We start from the raw sequence: 7,666 nt of genomic DNA, 5'->3' as shown, positions 1-7,666 counted from the left end.
GGTGACTGAAAAAGTAAAATATGAAAGAGTGAAAGATGACTGCAACCTAGAATTCTCTATGCAACACTTTGAAATAAGTGTATAAAACCAAATAAAATAAATAAATAAATGATCTTTATAAAAAGTTTAGCTCCTAAACCCAAGTTGATAGAGAAACCTCAAGTTTTGATTAATGAAACAATTCCTTCATGGATCACAGAATCACAGAATTTCTAGGTTGGAAGAGACCTCAAGATCATCGAGTCCAACCTCCGACCTAACACTAACAGTCCCCACTAAACCATATCCCTAAGCTCCACATCTAAACATCTTTTAAAGACTTCCAGGGATGGTGACTCCACCACTTCCCTGGGCAGCCTGTTCCAATGTCTAACAACCCTTTCGGTAAAGAAGTTCTTCCTAACATCCAACCTAAAACGCCCCTGGCGTAACATAAACCCATTCCCCCTCGTCCTATCACCAGGCACGTGGGAGAACAGGCCAACCCCCACCTCGCTACAACCTACTTTAATGTACCTGTAGAGAGCGATAAGCTCACCTCTGAGCCTTCTTTTCTCCAGGCTGAGCAAGCCCAGCTCTCTCAGCCACTCCTCACAGGACTTGTTCTCCAGGCCCCTCACCAGCTTCTTCGCCCTCCTCTGGACTCGCTCAAGCACCTTGATGTCCTTCTTGTAGCGAGGGGCCCAAAACGGAACACAGTACTCCAGGTGCGGCCTCACCAGAGCCGAGTACAGAGGGACAATCACTTCCCTAGCCCTGCTGGCCACACTGCTTCTCATGAAAACCAGGATTCTGTTGGCCTTCTTGGCCACCTGAGCACACTGCTGGCTCATATTCAGCCGACTATCAACCATCACTCCCAGGTCCTTCTCTGCCTGGCAGCTCTCCAACCACTCATCTCCCAGCCTGTAGCTCTGATTGGGGTTGTTGTACCCCAGGTGCAGGACCCGGCACTTGGCCTTGTTGAACTCCATGCAGTTGACCTCACCCCATCTGTCCAGCCGATCCAGATCCTCCTGCAGAGCCTTCCTACCCTCGAGCAGATTGACACACGCACCTAACTTGGTGTCATCTGCAAACTTACTGAGGGTGCACTTGATCCCCTCATCCAATCATCAATAAAGATATTAAAGAGAACTGGCCCTAGTACTGAGCCCTGGGGGACGCCACTAGTGACTGGCCTCAAACTTGATTTAACTCCAGTCACCACAGCTCTTTGGGCCCAGCTATCCAGCCAGTTTTTAACCCAATGAAGCGTGTGCCAGTCCAAGGCAAGAGCAGCCAGTTTCTTGAGGAGAATGCTGTGGGAAATGGTGTCAAAAGCTGTTTGTCATGACTTACTTTTCAATTGTGAAACACAGGAATGATTGATGTTTAAGAAGATTATAGTCAATTATTTCTGTTATATATTATTCATTTAAAAAAAAAAAAAAGTGCTAACTTAAAAGACTGAAAAAAAATGTTTATGGATAAAAAAAATTTGCCTGTGCATAAGAATTTTGGATATGATTGGGAACTTAGTGAAACAACAAATTGAAAATAAATAAATAAATAAATAAAAATAAATAATAAAAATAAAAATAAAAATAAAAATAAATAAAAATAAAAATAAAAATAAAAAATAAAAATAAATAATAAAGGAACCATTATCTTACCGTGTGATCCTTTGAAAAATTTTCTAACACAATTTTATCATAAATATAGAGGAATTTACCTTTTAAATACTCTGTAAAAAAAAATAAAATAAAATTAATAATATACCCACTAATATACCCACTACTCTTGGCTGCCAATATTACTGATAAAATGATGAAAGAAAAATACTGATTAACCCATCTGACTATTATGTATCTTATCTGCTATTACTTATTATAGGAACATGTAATCTTCAGTCAAAACTACAACCCCAAAATACGGAAAACCTTACTTTTCTAACTGTTTTTCAGTGTATATGATGTGATCTCCAACAGGCAAGAGAACTATATTTACAGCTCCCATTTAAATATATTTAGTTTTGTTGTTGTTGTTGTTGTTGTTGTTTTTGAAATAATTTGAACAGTCATCTAAATTTTTTTTGCTGTTGTTTGAATCTTGTTTTATGAAACACAGATATGTCATCCTCACAGATTTTACCACATGGATTTATAATGAAAGTCACTGTAGCAAAATGTATGTTCTGTTCTTCCAGCTGAAACAGAGAAATCCAGATGCAATTCAACATACAATTCACCCGTACAAAATGCAGTCTAAACTAGCTCAGGCACTAAAAGTTATATGATCAAATTAGTGTAGGAATCCATCTGTGAATGAACAGAAATAAGGATGAGCTATGCCATACACATCTTACCGTGAATATTTTGGAGCTACAACCAATTACTTCCTCACTGAGAGACAGTCAATTACACACAGGTTTTGTCTTTGTTTCTTTAGTTCTATTTTTTTCCATAATTACTCTGCCATGCCATACCATTCTTTACCTTCTCTCTATCTCTTCACTGAGCCCATCAACTTGGAAGTGCCAACAGCACAGATTGCTCTCTCCAAAACTTACTGAAACCCTAGTACATGAGCTAGCGTAGTGTTAGTTAGTTCTGCACACCTGCAACTGACATAAAAATACATCCACACAGATCCATAAATAGGCAACAAGTTCTCTTATATAGTGAAAGCAAAACCAGAAGTCCATATTGGTACATATCCATACTCTTTTTCTCAGCTCAGTGATCATGTTATACCATGTAAAGAATCAGTACACACCACACTATAGCCACTACCTTTGGGGATAATGCTACCTTGTACAACCCCATAGGATGGTTTTGAAGATAAAAAGCATTGGACAATCCTACCTCTTGCAGGGTGACTACTACTACTAGTACTAGTACTAGTACTACTAAATTTGAGAGTATGATTAACCTGAATCAAAATTCTACATGGAGTTTCTCCCTTTGAGAAATAAGAGCTATTGTATTTCTCTATATACTTATTTTTCACCAGGCTGCTTACCACAAGCAGATCCCTAAATAAATTACAGATCAATATATCCATAAAATATGAAGAGTTAGTGGTTAAAAAAGGTAAAATCTTTTATATCACTGTATCTTGATCTTAATAAACATATGATCTGAAATTCATTTAACTGAATTGAATATACGCTAAGAGTTATGGCTTTGCTCTTAGGAGTCTGTCTTTAATGAACCTTCTAGTATAATTCAATCAAAATAAAATAAAATAAAATAAAATAAAATAAAATAAAATAAAATAAAATAAAATAAAATAAAATAAAAACCTCACTTGTCTTCTTCATTTTATATATAATTCCTATGACTTTATTTCTTTTCTGGGGTGAATATTTATCTACCTTTTATTTTAATATTTTAATATATTTTAATCTCTATATTGTTGGTTGATTTTCTTACATTATTTATTCTTCAACACATAAGAGACCAATTATCTCATTTTGACTTACTGTGTCCTTGCTTTGTGTGATCCTACTTTTATCTGCAGAAGTTTCTTTACAGTTTGAAAGTAACATGCACTTTCAAAATCAGGAGAGATAGCTCACAGTGCCGTTTCCACATTTCTCATTAAATAGGTTTGGTAGCTGCTAAGACTTCATATGCTGAATAAGAAATTGCACCAAGACAATTCAATTCTCAAATATATATATATATATATATTTCCAACTCTATCTGTGATTCTTATGTTTTTTTTCTGTGATGTGGTCACATAGTTCATGTGATCAAAAGGAGAAAAGTGTGAATCCGAGAAAGTCAGCATTGCCTTCACAGGGAAATGACTTCCTCTTATAACATTACTTAAAATCACAATTCTGATCTGCCAACTGCAACACTGAAAGAGGAAGATTCCACTAGGGTGTCCGGCTCAAAAGCCAGTCTCTATCACCTTTGAAGTCAACAGCAGAGGACCTCAACAAGTGTCTAAGTTTCCTGCCACCATGGACACAAATGTCTCTTTAGCATTTTTCTTTGGTTTGTTTAGCTACTGTGTTACTTGTTGGACATTTTGTTTCAATGTGTTTTAATTTTACTATATTGTATATCTTCCTCTTTCTCCCACCCAAAATTAAACAACTTTTTTTTTTTTTTTTCTGACGTAAAGAGCACTAATGATGACAAATAGATAAATATTCTTGTACTGTATTCTCAAACACAAAAGTATCCATATGTCAAATGAGTAACATTTTATTAATTTCTTGACTTTTTCTGTGAAGGCTTATTACATTCAGACTATTGCATATTTAATGGAGTTTTATTGATTAAAATGCTTAAGCCCTTATGTTCACCTTATTGACACAGACTTTGTAATCTTTATAAATAAAAACATATTGCTTTTTGTATTAATAAAATATTTTAAATAAATTATTTACAAACAAAACAGAAAAAAAAAAAAAAAAAAAAACAACAAAAGAAGCTTTCATATTATCTTATTCACAGTATGCATGTGTAATTTGCATACTTCATGTTGCATCCTTTTCTTGTTTACCATAAAGCACACCTTCAACTTGACATTATGTTATAGCTGTACGTTTTCTGTGGTTGAGATTGTGAAGAAGAAACATTTGAACAGCAAATTGGTATCTGAATTAATGACTGACTGATCCAAAGAGAATATCCATGAGTAATATGTTAGCTGCAAGATCATCTAATACCAAAACAGCCCCTGAAGAAATGACTCAGAAATGACAGTTTGGAATTGCTCACTAGTATTTAATATCAATTTGTCAAGATAAAGGATTTCATATTAAAAGGAAAGGTGAGAGAATAAAAACAAAATATTTACCTTTGCTTGTAAATAAGGAAAAGAGTTTTTATAAAAATGTCTTTAATAGACAGATGTTATAGTTCTACTAAAGTCCACGTATTTAGCTTAACTGTAAAGATGTCCAGACATTCTTGTACTTTGAGAGATAACTGAGCACCTAATCATGCAATGAATATGTGCTCTTCCATATTCACATAAATATTTGGCAATGACTACTTTGTACGAATTCACAGGGGAGCAGAGTTCTTCCTTATTATTTTTCCATTATTCATGATTTCATGTTTGTTATTCTATTTTAAATGCTTCAATCATTTTACAAGATAACTTCAAGAAGCAGTTTTGCATCATAAATGAGAGAATGAATTGTAAAATTAACAACTCACAGGGTTATTTTAAATCACCAGACACCTGAAGTACTAGCTTGTGCTGGAAAATATCTCTCTTCTCTCAAGTTTAATTTCTACAGAGAGATTCAAAGAAAGATGTGAATTTAATATGGCTTTCATAAAACACGTTAAATTTCCATGTAAACAATTTTGCTTGGAAATAAAGAACCTTCAATTACATATACTTTAATTACTTGGGGAGTTATCCAAAGACTAAGTTTGAATTACCTTAAATTTGAGCAAGAGTATTCTGCACAAGGACTTGAAACATTTTAAGTAATTGACTTTAAAAGTGAAATAAGATAAGGTACTTTTGTACCTGTGAACACTGCAGTGGTTTTACTCAGGTGGGCAGCTGAGCTTCACCACAACAGCTCTCTCCCCCTCCTCAAAGGAAAAGGGGGAGAAAATATGATGAAAAGGGTTCAAGGGTTAAGTTAAAGACAGGGACATCACTCAGCAGTTATCACCACAGACAAAACAGACTCAGCATAGATAGATTAATCAAATTTACTATTACTAACAAGGTAGAGAAGTGAGAAACAAAGAACACAAACTAAAACCACCTTCATCCAACCATCCTCTTCCAACTCCTCTCACCGAGCACCACAGGGGAATGAGGTTTGTGGTCAGCCTACAGCACTTCACTGCTGCTGCTCCTTCACGACCACTCTCTTCACTTGCTCCAAATTGGGGTCCCTCTCCCAGGATGCTGTCCTTCTTGAATTGATCCTGTGTGGGCTTCCCACAGGACAGCAGCTCTTCAAGAACTGCTCCAACAGGAGTCCACACCACAGGGTCCATGCATCAGGAGAAAACTGCTTCGAGGTGGGTAACATCTCCCCACAGATCCCCTGCTCCTGTGTGGGCTACCCTCCGCGGGCTGCAGCTCCAGCCTGGGGCCTGCTCCTGCAGGGGCTCTCCATGGGCAGTAGCCTCCTCCAGGACACATCCACCTGCTCCACCGGGGGCTCCTCCACCAGGAGCTCCTCCACAAGCTGCAGCATGGAAATCTGCTCTGCTGTGGGACACATGAGCTGCAGCGGCACAGCCCACCTTCTCCAGCAGGTCCCTCTCCACAGGCTGCAGGAGAACTTCTGCACGAGGACATGGAGCACCTCCTGCCCTATTCTTCACAGATCTTGAGGTCTGCAGGGTTGGTTCTCTCGTATTGTATCACTCCTCTCTCCCAGCCACTGTTGCACAGCAGTTTTTTAGCAGTTTTTTTCCCCTTTATTAAATCTGCTCTCACAGAGGTGCAAACAACATTGCTCATTGGTTCATCCCTGGCCAGTGTTGGGTCCCTTTGGAGGTGACTGGAACTGGCTCTGATCTGACATGGGGCAGCTACTGCATTCTGTTCACAGAGGTCATTCCTGCAGCTCCCCACTACCAAAACTTCACCATGTATACCCAATACAAATACCCAACTCAAGTCTTAATTTCTAGACATAAAGTAGTGCTCCAAGTATGCACCCATGCCACAGGGTCCATCCCTCAGAAGCAAACATCCATCACAAGTCTCCCATGGGCAGCATCCCCTACCAGGTCATCTGCTCCTGCATGGGTTTCTCTCCACGGGATACGGGTCTAACCCAGTGTCTGCTCCAGTGTGGATTCTCCACAGGCCGCAGCCTCCTTCAGGTTAGGTCCACCTGCTCCACCATGGATTCCTCCATGGGCTGCAGCACGGAAATCTGCTCCACTGAAGTACACCATGGCCTGCAGGGGGACAGCGTGCTTCACCATGGCCACAGGAGAACTTCAGCTCAGGAGCCTGAAGCACCTCTTCCCCCTCCTCCACTGACTTTGGTGTCTGCAGGGCCGTTTCTCACTCCTCACTCTCCCAGCTGCTGTTGCACAGCAGTTTCCCTTTCTTAAATATTCTCTTAGAGGCACAAACAGCATTGCTTACTGGCTTGGCTCTGGGTATCAGCAGATCACTTTGGAGCAGCTGAAACTGGCCCTTATCTAAAACAAGGGCCAGCTTCTGTATTCTTCTCACAGAAGCCACCCTGGCAGCCCCCCCACTACTAAAACCTTTCTATGTAAATCCACTACAAAGGCAGACCAACATTTTTTATCTCTGCTTAGTTCTTATCACTTTCTATGATGACTCAACAAATATGAATATTCGTTGGCTTGAATTCATTCACTCTGTTTAATAGCAGGTACTGCCTTAATTTTTCTTTCTTCCCTGCAAATGATCAAACCTAAATCTACTGAGGTAATGCTGGCACTGAGCTCTATACTGTCTGTGGCGAAAATTTTCATAGAAATTCATAGAAAATTAGGAGACTGAAAATACTAAGTAACAATTAACATTTTGTTGTTGTTGTTGTTGTTTTTCTGGAAGTTAAAGTTCATCACGTAAAAATGTATATCAAATTTAGCTTGTGATACTTCATTGAAAGCTTTCAACTTTTAACATGTCATTTGCTCATACAGGAAGTATAAATGAAAGGAAGGAAATTATAGATAATATTTTGGTAAGAAAA

At 38.4% G+C, this 7,666-nt stretch overlaps 1 pseudogene; it reads right to left on the bottom strand.

Moving 5' to 3' along the window:
- Positions 1–250: 250 nt before the first annotated feature.
- LOC137848157 (uncharacterized) lies at positions 251–6,917 on the bottom strand (annotated as a pseudogene).
- Between the last annotated feature and the right edge of the window lie 749 nt (positions 6,918–7,666).

The sequence above is a fragment of the Anas acuta genome, chromosome Z (assembly GCF_963932015.1).
Source record: "Anas acuta chromosome Z, bAnaAcu1.1, whole genome shotgun sequence".
In the NCBI taxonomy this organism is placed as follows: domain Eukaryota; kingdom Metazoa; phylum Chordata; class Aves; order Anseriformes; family Anatidae; genus Anas; species Anas acuta.
The sequence above is the reverse complement of the archived record's forward strand: the minus strand, read 5'-3'. Positions and strand labels throughout refer to the sequence as shown.